General features: G+C 43.1%; 1 protein-coding gene across 1 annotated transcript in view; it reads right to left on the bottom strand.

The window, feature by feature from the left end:
- The window catches only part of GFI1 (growth factor independent 1 transcriptional repressor), a 41,931-nt gene extending 27,116 nt beyond the window's left edge, over positions 1–14,815 (bottom strand). The window contains exon 1 of the mRNA XM_040408110.1: positions 14,591–14,815. The gene's annotated coding sequence lies outside the window, so the exon portion shown is untranslated. The remainder of the gene's footprint in view (positions 1–14,590) is intronic.
- Positions 14,816–15,066: the final 251 nt, after the last annotated feature.

The following is a 15,066-nucleotide window of genomic DNA, read 5'->3' as shown; positions in this document are numbered from 1 at the left end:
CATAATTATTAGGCAACTTCCTTTCCTTTGGCAAAATGGGTCAAAAGAATGACTTGACAGGCTCAGAAAAGTCAAAATAGTGAGATATCTTGCAGAGGGATGCAGCACTCTTAAAATTGCAAAGCTTCTGAAGCGTGATCATCGAACAATCAAGCGTTTCATTCAAAATAGTCAACAGGGTCGCAAGAAGCGTGTGGAAAAACCAAGGCGCAAAATAACTGCCCATGAACTGAGAAAAGTCAAGCGTGCAGCTGCCAAGATGCCACTTGCCACCAGTTTGGCCATATTTCAGAGCTGCAACATCACTGGAGTGCCCAAAAGCACAAGGTGTGCAATACTCAGAGACATGACCAAGGTAAGAAAGGCTGAAAGACGACCACCACTGAACAAGACACACAAGCTGAAACGTCAAGACTGGGCCAAGAAATATCTCAAGACTGATTTTTCTAAGGTTTTATGGACTGATGAAATGAGAGTGAGTCTTGATGGGCCAGATGGCTGGATTGGTAAAGGGCAGAGAGCTCCAGTCCGACTCAGACGCCAGCAAGGTGGAGGTGGAGTACTGGTTTGGGCTGGTATCATCAAAGATGAGCTTGTGGGGCCTTTTCGGGTTGAGGATGGAGTCAAGCTCAACTCCCAGTCCTACTGCCAGTTTCTGGAAGACACCTTCTTCAAGCAGTGGTACAGGAAGTCTGCATCCTTCAAGAAAAACATGATTTTCATGCAGGACAATGCTCCATCACACGCGTCCAAGTACTCCACAGCGTGGCTGGCAAGAAAGGGTATAAAAGAAGAAAATCTAATGACATGGCCTCCTTGTTCACCTGATCTGAACCCCATTGAGAACCTGTGGTCCATCATCAAATGTGAGATTTACAAGGAGGGAAAACAGTACACCTCTCTGAACAGTGTCTGGGAGGCTGTGGTTGCTGCTGCACCAATGTTGATGGTGAACAGATCAAAACACTGACAGAATCCATGGATGGCAGGCTTTTGAGTGTCCTTGCAAAGAAAGGTGGCTATATTGGTCACTGATTTGTTTTTGTTTTGTTTTTGAATGTCAGAAATGTATATTTGTGAATGTTGAGATGTTATATTGGTTTCACTGGTAAAAATAAATAATTGAAATGGGTATATATTTGTTTTTTGTTAAGTTGCCTAATAATTATGTACAGTAATAGTCACCTGCACACACAGATATCCCCCTAAAATAGCTAAAACTAAAAACAAACTAAAAACTACTTCCAAAAATATTCAGCTTTGATATTAATGAGTTTTTTGGTTTCATTGAGAACATGGTTGTTGTTCAATAATAAAATTAATCCTCAAAAATACAACTTACCTAATAATTCTGCACTCCCTGTATATATATATGTGATATCTGTCATTGTAATCCTACCTCTCATATGGCTTCACCATTATGTCTCCCTCCTTAGTGAATTAACCTTAACCTCCCCATACACTTTAGTGAGTGCTCTCTAGGCTGAGTGCTCTCTAGGCTGATAGCTATTCCTTCCAGGCCTCCCTATTTGATGAGAGTGCTATTCTTCCTATCAAATCTGACAGAACATGTAACACTCTGAATGGAGCCTCCAATGCAAATGTGAACAACGTCTTTGACTTTTGCTGGGCTTGGCGTGAAACCAAAGCACTTGACTTCATGCCAGTTTTCACCAGTTCTATCATAGTTTTTCATTAATGGGGTTATCCGGTTGAAGATAACTATGGCCTGTCCTCAGGATAGATTGTCATAATCACATCAGGGGGTCCGAGTCCCGGCACCCCTACCAATCAGCTGTTTGAAGGAACTGCTGCGTTCACTGGAGCTCTGCTGAGCACACCCGGGTCCTGGCAGCTCACCAAGCACAGCGTCGTACATTGAATAGTGGCTGTGGTTGGTATTGCAGCTCAGCCCCATTGAATTAAAGGGGACTGAGCTGCGCCTAGGCCTTGTGACCGATATACGGTGACGTCACATGGCCAAGGATGAGGCTATGGTGCTCACAGAGCGCCTGGCCTCTTCTAACAGCTGATCTGCGGGGGTCCCGGGTGTCAGACACTCGCCGATCTGATATTGATGACCTATCCAGAGGATAGACAAGACCTAAAGACCAATCCAGAGGACAGGTCATCAGTATAAATTCCTGAATATTCCATGTAAACTCAATGGTTGACAGATTAAACAAAAAATGATGTATGCTAATACAAAATGACGTCAATAGTTTTTCAGTCAGTTTTGCAGATTAGTTGCGACTGTTCCATGCATTTGATAAGGGTTTGCAAAGAAACAGCCCCATTCAGACGTATGAAAGAAATCTCTGCGACACATTTGCTGCACAAAATCATATCCTAATTATAACAACGTCAGGGAGCCTGTCATGTTGAACGTACAGTCTGACCTGCAGGCAGTATGTTATAGAGCAGGAGGAGCTGAGCAGATTAAAAGGAAAAGTGGGAAAAGATTCAGTAAAACTTGTAATCTAGTGATTGAATATGATAAGGAGTCCAGTGGGCTGTCCTATCAGTGATTGATAGCTCTGATCATTGAGTGCGACGCCCACTGGACTCCTAAGCATTGGAAAAAAATGGATTCCAATCAATAAGTCATAGTGAACCTTTCCTTGCAAACCTATATATCAATCTGCTCAGCTCTTCCTGCTCTATATGATTCATGATTCAGGTAGATTTTCTAGTGACAGCTTACCTTTATGGATTTAGGCGCACAGCGTTATTAAAGGTGGTTTCCGAAAAAAATATATATTTTTTTTTTTACTGATAACCTATCCTCTGGATGGACTTGCCATAGACTTTACAGGAAAATTTCCCTGTGGGCCAATACCCAGGGGTCTGCCCGAGCCCTCCTCATTGCCGCTGGCCAGGTACATAACGATCTGATGCGCTCAGCATTAATTAATGCTAGGAGCATCAGGTACTTATGCACCTGGCTGGCGGTAGAAAGTGCCCTCCTGCATTCAACTATATTGCTGTCCTCAGGACTATACTATTGGATACTGCAGCTGGGGTGGTAGTATTTGGTTCTGTTGGGGCGGTATTTCGTGCTGCACTACAGTATTGCTGGCCCCTACTACAACCTGGGCCCAATTTCAATTTTTTTATTCCACTTTAAGTTCCATCTCCACCCCTGGTTATCGGCATCTAATTGGTGGGGATCCAACACCTGGGACCGCCACCGATCAGCTGTTTGAGAAGGCCCCGGTGCTCCTGTGAGCGCTGCAGCCTTCTCTCAGCTCACCAAGCACAGCGCTGTACATTGTATAGCAGCGGTGCTTGGTATTGCGGTCAGCCCCATTCACTCCAATGGGGCTGAGCTGCGCCTAGGCCATGTGACTGATAAACGTGATGTCACTGGCCTAGGGAAAGTTCGAGGAGGCCGCCACCAATCATATACTCATGCCCCCTTTAAGGATCTATGTTGTACAGATCCATAATCTGACCCCTGTTATCTACTATGGGCTTATACTGCACCTCTGTATGTCCATAATTAGTAAGTTATTCGCGAAGTCGCGCGTGACTTTGTTGAATAACTTCGGTATTTGATTTTTAAACCAAACTCTGCTTCGGTTCAGACTAGTACCTCCGAACCAAAGCCGAGTTCAATTTCAAGTTTTAAAAATCAGTTACTGAAGTTATTCAACGAAGTCACGCGCGACTTTGTGAATAACTAACTTCAGCTCATCGGAGCCCATACATTCTAATACTGTACGGAGACTGATCTCCGTACAGTATTATAACGAAGTTTTGAACGAAGTGACTTCGGATGAAGCATCTTAAGCTCACTTCGCTCAACCCTATCCATAATACATGTATTCCCCATGAAGGCTCTTTAAAGGCAGCATCGCTATATACAGTTTGTGTTAATGTAAAATTGTCCACTGAGCATCCAGAGCCAAACTGTTCAGTGCGCCTCCAAGCATCTTCTCTAGAGATGAGCGAATTTCAGGTTATGAAATTCGTTCACGCTTCGTTTACCGGTAAAAGCAGAATTGCGTTATGGATTCCGTTACCACGGACCATAACGCAATTCTATGACGGAATGCATAACGGAATGCCTCTAGAGGCGTTCCGTTATTCATTCCGTCATAATAGAAGTGTTTGGGCTGCAAAACTGATCCGTCCCGTTTCCGTGATGCAGGGGAGGACTGCTCTGCATAATGGAAATGGGACAGATCCGTTTTGCAGGCCACAGTCTTCTATTATGACGAAACGAAGCGTGAGAGAAATTCGCTCATCTCTAATCTTCTCTCTTCTAACTCATCTGACTGACATTATACGGAACAACCACACTTCACACTTTGTTTTTCCCCCCTGTATGCTTCTGCTCTGCGGCTAATGTAAAGTGATCAAAAAACTGTAAGAAATTGTCATCAGTTTCATTTTTTTTTTTTTTTCCCTAATCACCAACAAACCTCAAAAAAGATTTAAAATTCGCCAACGTGACTCATGGATCCTGAATCTTGTAAATGGACTTTAATGGTCAGGAGGGAGACTGAGGCCGGGACACTGAATAAGGATCTTCTGTTCGATCCATTTCAGTGCTAAGGTCTCCATCCACAATCCAAAAACATACAAATAGGTTTATTCAAAATGTAGATTGTGTCCACCCCCCCCCCCCCCCCCCTATCCCGGAGACAGGGACTGAAGCGCTTTATAAGTACATTTGCAGATATTTTTTGTAGTCCTCCTACTGTATCTGTTAGGCTTCTTTCACACTACTTTACTACTTTCACACTTGCGTTGTTAATTCCGGTATTGAGGTCCGGCAGAGGATCTCTGTACTGGATTTAAACGGATCAGTTTTGCACATCCATTTTGCACATCAGGATCATCCGTTCCGTTAGGATGCGGTTGTGAAATCAAAACGGAAAAAGACAGATCCATCACTAAATACATTGAAAGTCAATGGATGACGAATCAGTTTTTTTAAGCTCCTATAAAAAATGGATCCGTCACCATTGATTTACATTGTTTTCAGTGCCGGATCCATTTGTTTTCCGTTTTTATGACCAGACACAAAAGCACAGATTGCAGCGGAACACAGAATGCTGACGGAACGGAAGACATCCTGATGCATCCTGAACGGATCTCTTTCCATTCAGAATGCATGAGGCCTAAATGGAACCGTGTTTTTCCGGTATTGAGATCCTCTGCCGGATCTAAATACCGGAAAACAACAGCGCAAGTGTGAAAGTCGCCTTACCACTGTGTCTGTTCTGCAGTATTTGGACACTCATCATGTACTCATTCTGCTTCCATCACCTTGTACAGCGTCACAGAATATAATACCGCTATACAAAATAATAAGGATCAATTCTGTTACATGTTTTTTTTTTCCGGGGTCAGTCGTGTGTTATTTTACTGCTATCAAAAATTGATAATACGTTTAGTGCATAAAAACTAAGGACCTGGCAAAAAATATGCTGATGGGAGAGCGGCCGGTCCACCATCTGTTTATATAGGTATCCTTGAGATCCAACAGAGGGAAAAAAATAAAAAAAATCAGAGTTTGCTGATAAGCCTGTGTACACAGTCTCCATTCATGAAGGAGCCAGGTCCTGAGCAGATTTTCTGTCCCAGACCAGTTGACTATATATAGTCCAGTTAAAGGGGTTGTCTCCCTTCAGTAAGTGGCCTTTATCATGTAGAGAAAGTTAATACAAGGCACTTACTAATGTATTGTGATTGTCCATATTGTTTCCTTTGCTGGCTGGATTCATTTTTCTATCACATTATACACCGCTCGTTTCCAAGAGTTACGACCACACTGCAGTCCATCAGCGGTGGCCGAGCTTGCACTCTATAGGAAAAAGCGCCACATCGATGGCATATCGCTAGGGTAAGCCATCAATGTTAGATCGGAGTGAGTCCCAGAGGTGGGACGAATACCTATCTACAAAATGAGGCCCCCAAAGTGGAGAGTCCAGAAAATAGCCACGCTTGGCTACTTTTGTAAGTCCTATAGCGGTGAATAGAGAGCGCACAGCGCATGGGCAGCCACCTCGCCATTCACCGCTCTGGGACTGGTGGAAATAGCAAATAGCCAGTGCTCGGCTAATTTCAGAACTCCCCTACCATTGAATGGAGGGGGCGCCCGCACTTGTGCAGTGATCTTCCCTTCACTTTGGGTGCCTCGTTCTGGAGATAGGATCTCCTCTGGGACCACAGCTATCTGACATCCATGGCATATCTTAGCGATATAATATCAATGTCTCAGACGAGAATGTCACCAAAATATTTTCTACCAGATAGTAGCACGCATACTTTTTTCTAATCTGTTTTTATTTTCTGTACTTTATTTACAGATTTATTTATTCTCTTTCCTGACCATGATTACTGGGATGGCCATCTTGTCTGAGCATTAAAAAAATTGCTTTACGGCTTCCCTATGGTCCATAGACACAATGGTCAGGAGTGGACCTCATTGACTCCTATGGGAGAACTTTTAGGCATGCTCTGTGACCTGCGCGGAGGTCTTTATACAAGGAAAGAATAGAGAATCTTTGACAATCACCTATTGTGAATGGAGGATCCTGTCTTATCTATACACAGAGGTGATATCATTACAGGCAGGATTAGAATGACAGATAAGCAGATAACTGCAGTAAAGTGATCTGTACAGACCAAAAAGTGGCGCCTATTATTAAGCCTATATTACACAGGTCGATTGAGCAAGTGATTTATCGGGAGGGAAGTGTTCCCTCCCGGCAATTGTCTGCTCGCTAGCGGAGGAGACCACTGCTATTACATGCATCGATCTCCTCCGCAACATGGGGAAGAGCAATTGCTATAGCATCGCGCATACCTATGCTGTATAATGGTTTGCCTGCGGCAGATCGTTATTAAACACCACGATCTGCTGCCTGAAAACAATTATTTTATAACATGTCAAAAGATTTGGATTGCCCGATTGCTCGTTCATCAGGCAGTCAGCGGCAGTATTACCCTACAAGATGATCACTAACCAGTGTTCATACAAACGCTCGTTAACGATCATCTGCCAAAATATCAGCAGGTGTAATACAGCCTTTGGGCTTAGCGGTCAGTGCAAAAACTGCAGGAATTTAAGGTTTTTGTTTAAATATAGATAGTGACATGGAAAATTTAAAATAACACCAAAGATTAAAATAAGATAAAAACATGATATAAATAATAGGTCATTTTCTGATGACACATTTCCTTTAACCTCCCTGTAAACTTTAGTGTTGGCCGAGTGCTCTCTAGACTAATAGCTATTCCTCCCAAACCCCCCATACAATCAGAAGAGGGTAATATGCCACTGCCAAGCATCTTTGGCATCAACTTATATCATTTGACAACAAAAGAATTAGGCATGTTGAAACCCAACAGAACGATCCCGATTTCCCACAGCATCTACAATCGGTTTGAATGTTGGCACATATACATTAGATGGCGTTCTATTGCTACCAAAATCGCCAAGGTTAGTCCCAACCCTATGGCTCATGCGCACGAACGTATTTTATTTCCGTGTCCGTTCCGTTTTTTGGGGTTTTTTTGCAGACCGTATGCGGAACCATTAATTTCAATGGGTCTGTTACTCCGTGTGCATTCCGTTTCCATATGTCCGTTCCGCAAAAAAATAGAAGATGTCCTATTATTGTCCGCATTACGGACAAGGATAGGACTGTTCTATTAGGGGCCGGCCGTTCCGTAATTATCCGGACGTTATCCGTATTTTTTTGCGGATCCATTTTTTGTGGACTGCAAAATACATCCAGTCATGTGCATGAGCCCTTAGTCTCATGCGTATGGCCATCTTTGGTGTTGGGTGTTCACCACCCTTTCCTAGATAGAAACCATGTTTCAGTAATCTTAATCAATCTATTACTAAGGACACGTCAAGTGTCTGAAACGCGTCAGGTTTGTCAATGTTAACCCTTTGATTTTAACCTATGGAAATAAAGCAGATCAGGTTTTCAATGGATTAAGCGCTTGCTGGACATCTTTTCTTGAATTACCGTTGATATGTGGAGACCTCAGCGTGATCATCCTCCACAAACTGAACTTTTGTACCTAATTAACTAAAAACCCTTTCTGTGTGTTCAGTGATTGACTTAATCTCAACTCTGTTTATACCCAGGTGGAAATCTTTCTCCCGGCTTGTAATGTCAAGGCCAAAAATTGTGATAATTCTGGTTGTTAATGTGAGAAATACATGTCCAGTCCCACCTGGCTCACCACGAAACCCAACCAGAGGCAGCAGCATATGGGAAACCTGGGAGTGTGACTGACATTTAACCAGGAGGCATTTTCTACAGTCCACAGCCCCCGTCAGAGCATCTCACATACCAAGCCTATTGTGGTGTATAGCTGCAGGTCCTCAGCCCTGGATTATTGATGTGCTAACCCTGCCATGTGGCTGACGAAGACTGAACCTGTCTGGCTGTTAGATGAAAGCAATAATGGAGATTGTTGGTAGTGATAAAATCAAAACTATGTCAGACAATAATCACAGTCAAACCATCAAAAAAATATATATTCAGCAAAAAGATCTAGAAATTATAAGAGTTTCCTGAGAGTAGATTGAATCTTTAAAGTTGTGTCTTCCCATAAAGAACATATATATATATAAAGATGATTCACTCTACTCTCAGGAAACTCTTATAATTTCTAGATCTTTTTGCTGAATATATTTTTTATGTATATAATTATATTATTATTATTATATTTCACTGCTTGAAAAAGGTTCCATTGAGAGGACCGAAACGTCGCATCTGGTGGAATAAAATACGCACATTATTTTTGGAAGTGCCGTGGAGTTTCTTTTTATATATATATATATATATATATATATATATATATATATACACTGCTCAAAAAAATAAAGGGAACACTTAAACAACACAATGTAACTCCAAGTCAATCACACTTCTGTGAAATCAAACTGTCCACTTAGGAAGCAACACTGAGTGACAATCAATTTCACATGCTGTTGTGCAAATGGGATAGACAACAGGTGGAAATTATAGGCAATTAGCAAGACACCCCAAATAAAGGAGTGGTTCTGCAGGTGGTGACCACAGATCACTTCTCAGTTCCTATGCTTCCTGGCTGATGTTTTGGTCACTTTTGAATGCTGGCGGTGCTTTCACTCTAGTGGTAGCATGAGACGGAGTCTACAACCCACACAAGTGGCTCAGGTAGTGCAGCTTATCCAGGATGGCACATCAATGCGAGCTGTGGCAAGAAGGTTTGCTGTGTCTGTCAGCGTAGTGTCCAGAGCATGGAGGCGCTACCAGGAGACAGGCCAGTACATCAGGAGACGTGGAGGAGGCCGTAGGAGGGCAACAACCCAGCAGCAGGACCGATACCTCCGCCTTTGTGCAAGGAGGAACAGGAGGAGCACTGCCAGAGCCCTGCAAAATGACCTCCAGCAGGCCACAAATGTGCATGTGTCTGCTCAAACGGTCAGAAACAGACTCCATGAGGGTGATATGAGGGCCCGACGTCCACAGGTGGGGGTTGTGCTTACAGCCCAACACCGTGCAGGACGTTTGGCATTTGCCAGAGAACACCAAGATTGGCAAATTCGCCACTGGCGCCCTGTGCTCTTCACAGATGAAAGCAGGTTCACACTGAGCATGTGACAGACGTGACAGAGTCTGGAGACGCCGTGGAGAACGTTCTGCTGCCTGCAACATCCTCCAGCATGACCGGTTTGGCATTGGGTCAGTAATGGTGTGGGGTGGCACTTCTTTGGAGGGCCACACAGCCCTCCATGTGCTCGCCAGAGGTAGCCTGACTGCCATTAGGTACCGAGATGAGATCCTCAGACCCCTTGTGAAACCATATGCTGGTGCGGTTGGCCCTGGGTTCCTCCTAATGCAAGACAATGCTAGACTTCATGTGGCTGGAGTGTGTCAGCAGTTCCTGCAAGACGAAGGCATTGATGCTATGGACTGGCCCGCCCGTTCCCCAGACCTGAATCCAATTGAGCACATCTGGGACATCATGTCTCGCTCTATCCACCAACGTCACGTTGCACCACAGACTGTCCAGGATTGGCAGATGCTTTAGTCCAGGTCTGGGAGGAGATCCCTCAGGAGACCGTCCGCCACCTCATCAGGAGCATGCACAGGCGTTGTAGGGAGGTCATACAGGCACGTGGAGGCCACACACACTACTGAGACTCATTTTGACTTGTTTTAAGGACATTACATCAAAGTTGGATCAGCCTGTAGTGTGTTTTTCCACTTTAATTTTGAGTGTGACTCCAAATCCAGACCTCCATGGGTTGAAAAATTTGATTTCCATTTTTTTATTTTTGTGTGATTTTGTTGTCAGCACATTCAACTATGTAAAGAACAAAGTATTTCAGAAGAATATTTAATTAACTCAGATCTAGGATATGTTATTTCTGTGTTCCCTTTATTTTTTTGAGCAGTGTATATATATATATATATATATATATATATATATATAATTTTATATATGTAAGCATATACATTGTAGCTTTCATCTGGTGCTACATACAATGGAGGATGAGAGCACCCCTGTGGCTGCTATGGGACCCGTAAAGGATGGGGTAGCCTCATCCTTTTGTGAATTTACTCTGGGTTCACTTCCATACAAGCTTGTCCAACCTTTTCTGGTCTAATTTTGGGATTGCCCCTTCGAAAGAGGTATTCCCAAGTGATAAATTATATAATAACAGAATATAGGCCACAGCTAACTGACAAGTGGAAGTTACATTTTTTGTATTCCTATCTATAATAGAGTGTGTATCGTGCACGCTTGGCCACCTCTTTGCTTCATCTGCTGAGGCGGAGGGGATGCATGTGCATGCCACAGGTATTCAGAGATTCACAGTCCCCCTCCAAGGTTTGCAATAGGCGCAACACAGTAACAGTTTTGCACAGATTTCTCCTTTAAAGGGGTTGTGCCATGATGATGTAAAAAAAAAAAAAAAAATCAGATATCCTATAGTAGGTGACAATCTCTAATAAAGCTAGAACCAGCCCTGTACTTCACATGGATCCAGAGATCTCCCCATTCATTGCACCAATTCTCTGCTAGATTTATTACAAACTGGCAGCTCAGGGAGCGTGTCCTTTCTGCTGCAGCTCTCTCCATATGACAGCTCAGGGTGGGTGGGGTGTAGTCTCCTTTTTCAGGGGGGATTGTCCTTTCTGCGGCAGCTCTCTCCCTATCACAGCTCAGGAGTCATGTTACTTTCTGCGGCATCTCTCTCCCTATCACAGCTCAGTGGATGTGTCCTTTCTGCTGAAGCTCCCTCCCTGTCACAGTAGATACGTCTGATGGCCGTTAAAGGATGTGACTGAGCATGTGCAACCACCCCATTAGGTGGACGTGCACATTGCTATACAGATAAAACACTAGGGGGCCGCATTATAATGAATTAAACAGAATACAGTATCTCACAGCTTAAGCATTTTTTTTATGTAACAGAAAGTAAATTACAAAAGTAACTTTTTTTATGCTGATATAGATTAAATTAGCATTTACTGGCGGTATAACCCCTTTAAGATACTCATACAACTACAGTGTGATCTGTAATGGTGCGAGCCAAATAGTCCCCTCAAACAGTGATAGCCACACATTCCCCACAGTAGTGTCAGCCACATGATGCCCCCATAATGTCCCCATCTCTTTTATTATTTTTATAAAAAAAAGACAAAAGAAATACTGAAAATAGTAAAATATCGAGATACATCTAATAAACAGAACTGCCTCTTTGATGCCTTTAAATTGTGCTGCTGTAGGCACCCAACATCCTTATGTTTGAGCCCCAGGAGAACACCGACTCCATCCTGCTTCTGAGGAGGAACTTACAGATGGTAGACAAGACAAACGAAAAATGTGGTTAGGCAATGACCACATCCATACATGAAGGCACTCCTCGTCAGACAGCAGTAATGGCATCTGCACCCTCAAACAGGTTTTCCCCCTGTGCCTGATCTCATCACTCTGCCCCTTTAACTCACCCATGTTATGTCTGAGGTTACCCGTTTCTGTACCGATGCCAACTGTGGATGTGGGGGGTTTGCATTAACTACAGCTAAAAAGTTAGGCTGCTTTCACACACGGCAGAATTTGTTGCAGAATTTTCTGCAAGTGGAAATCAGTTCCAACGGTTTGAATGGGGCTTGCAGAATCCCACACGCGTGCCGCCAAAACAACCCACTCATATACATGAAACTGATTTTCAGTGGCAGAGATTTTTGCTACAAGATCTGCCACATGTGAAGGCACCCTTGACCGATAAGGCTACTTTCACACTCGCGTTTTGGGCGGATCAGTCATGGGTCTGCAAAAACGGATCCATTACAATAGTACAACCGCATGCAGGCAGCGTTTTGGTGTCGGCCTCCAGAGCGGGATGGAGACGGAACGGAGGCAAACTGATGCATTCTGAGCGGATCCTTTTCCGTTCAGAATGCATTAGGGCAAAACTGATCTGTTTTGGACCGCTGGTGAGAGCGCTGAAACGGATCTCGCAAATGGAAAGCCATAACGCCAGTGTGAAAGTAGCCTTAGCTGTGGATTTGCCGTTGCAGATTTTTGGGCAGCGTTGTACAGAACCAGCAAAGTGGATGAGAATTTCTCATCCACACACTGCCTTAAAAAAACACAGCAGAAATCCAGCGGATTTTTCTTGCGAATTTCACCCTTCTCAACAGAGAGAATAAGGTCTGCTGGGTTTTCTGCAAAAAAAACAATGCATGTAATATGTGTGTTTTTGTTACCTTTTTTTGTGTGTTTTTGTCTCTGGAATTTCAGTCACTTGTGAACCCAGCCTTAGGCGACCTGCACAAGTTGTGGATTATGCGCAGTTTTTCCATGCAGATTTTGTAGGGTCTCATGCACAAGCGTATTTTTCATCCGTTTCCATTCCATTTTTTTTACAGGTCTGTATGCGGAATCATTCAATTTAATGGGGATTGAAAAAAACTGGAAATGACTGTGCATTCTGTGTCCGCATGTCCGTTCCACCCAAAAAATTGAACGTTTCCTATTCTTGTCCGTTTTGCAGACAAGGACAGAGATTGTTACAATGGATCCACGAAAAAAATAAAATAAAAATTATGCAACATGGGCGTCATCCGTTTATTTTAGTGGATCCGTGTTTTGCGGACGGCAACATACATACGGTCGTGTGCATGAGCCCTAATACAGTACCAACAAAGTGTATGAGATGAGACAAATCTCATGTACACTTTGGTTATTATTGCTTATTTTTTTTGTGGGCGCATTTCACCCTTTTCAACCGCATCAAATCTGCACCAAAAGCTGCATTAAAAAAACGCACAAAAAATGTGATAGAGCCGATTTATGTGTGGTTTTTTATGTGGTTTTCGTGCAGTTTTCTGAACATAAATTTGCACTGTGTGAACGCACCCTTATTCTCCATACGTATGAAAGCAAACAATTCACTGTGCAAAACATCTCATTATTATAAAGTAGATTCACTGTATCAAGTATCTAAGGCTACTTTCACGCTGACGTTTTGGCTTTCCGTTTGCGAGATCCGTTCAGGGCTCTCCCCAGCGGTCCAAAACGGATCAGTTTGCATTCTGAATGGAAAAGGATCCGCTCAGTTTGCATCAGTTCAGTCTCCATTCCGCTTTGGAGGCGGACACCAAAACGCTGCTTGTCCGTCTGATGAAACTGAGCCAAACGGATCCGTCCTGGCACACAATGCAAGTCAATGGGGACACAATCTGGCACAATAGAAAACGGATCCGTCCTCCATTGACTTTCAGTGGTGTTCAAGACTGATCTGTCATGGCTATAGAAGACATAATACAACCGGGGCTGCATGCGGTTGTATTATTGTAACGGAGAGTTTTTGCAGATTCATGATGGATCCGCAAAAAACGTGAGTGTGAAAGTAGCCTAACATGGTGATACCATATATGCGTGTGTATTTTATTTAATCAAATTTTTTATTTTAATGGAAAATGATTTTATTTAAAGGTATAATATTGATGACATCTTTGGGTTAGGTTTAGGGATGAACAAATCGACTTCAGATGAAACATGGTTTCTGTTACCACAGAACATAACGCAATTCCATGACTAAATGCTTAACGGAATGCCTTTAGAGGCATTCCGTTATTCATTCCGTCATAATAGAAGTCTATGGGCTGCAAAACGGATCCGTCCCCCATTGACTTTTAGTGGTGTTCAAGACGGATAGATAATACAAATGGATGCAGACGGTTGTATTACAGATCCGCACAAAACGCGAGTGTGAAAGTAGCCTTAGATATAAAAGTTTTTTCTTTTTTTGTAGGGAGGTTAACATCGGCAAATTGTACAAAGCCCCTCTATCTTCTTAGTGGGAAAAGTGGTTATTGCACATTTTATGCTAGACGTTAATTATGATACACATGACCACATCATCATCATCATCATCATCATCGTTCATTATACACAGTAATGGGTGACATGCCCGGGTCTGGTTTTAATCTGAGGACCCTTGTTGCTTTGCTAATACGGCCCCTGTATGACTTGCACTGATTCCAATACCGTACATACAAATTAAACAGTATAACAAAAACAAAGGGTTTATAAAACCATCTAAACTTACCCGATATGAAGCAGGGGAAATGTGAGATGTTGTCAGTGGTTTGGAGCACTTGGCTGTCATCAGTTACAGGCGCAATCTTATTTTTAAAGTGATGGAAACCGCAAAATCCACTTCCTGATTATCAGTAGTTCAGAAATCTTGTGTTCGGTCTGTAGGGCCGCTTTCCTCTTTCTTTTCCTCCTTTTCAGTATCTGGAGTTATGGTGAGTTTCTCTATGTAACTGTAAAATCCCGTACACACTGAGCACGACTAAATTCAGCCCCCCCTTCAACTTCCGTACCAGAAGATTTTAGACACAGATTGACTCACTGGATTGAGATGTACGGTCTGAAATGATGCTGACAAGTTTCAGTGAACTTTGACAAGCATCTCATGTTTTTCCACTTGGACCTGTGCAGCTGAGGTTGTGCTGCTGTCATTTTCATACGAAGCTCTTCACCAAGTTCACTGGTAATGATATCGCAGCGCGGTTACGT

Source organism: Bufo bufo, chromosome 9, assembly GCF_905171765.1.
Source record: "Bufo bufo chromosome 9, aBufBuf1.1, whole genome shotgun sequence".
Classification (NCBI taxonomy): domain Eukaryota; kingdom Metazoa; phylum Chordata; class Amphibia; order Anura; family Bufonidae; genus Bufo; species Bufo bufo.
The sequence above is the reverse complement of the archived record's forward strand: the minus strand, read 5'-3'. Positions and strand labels throughout refer to the sequence as shown.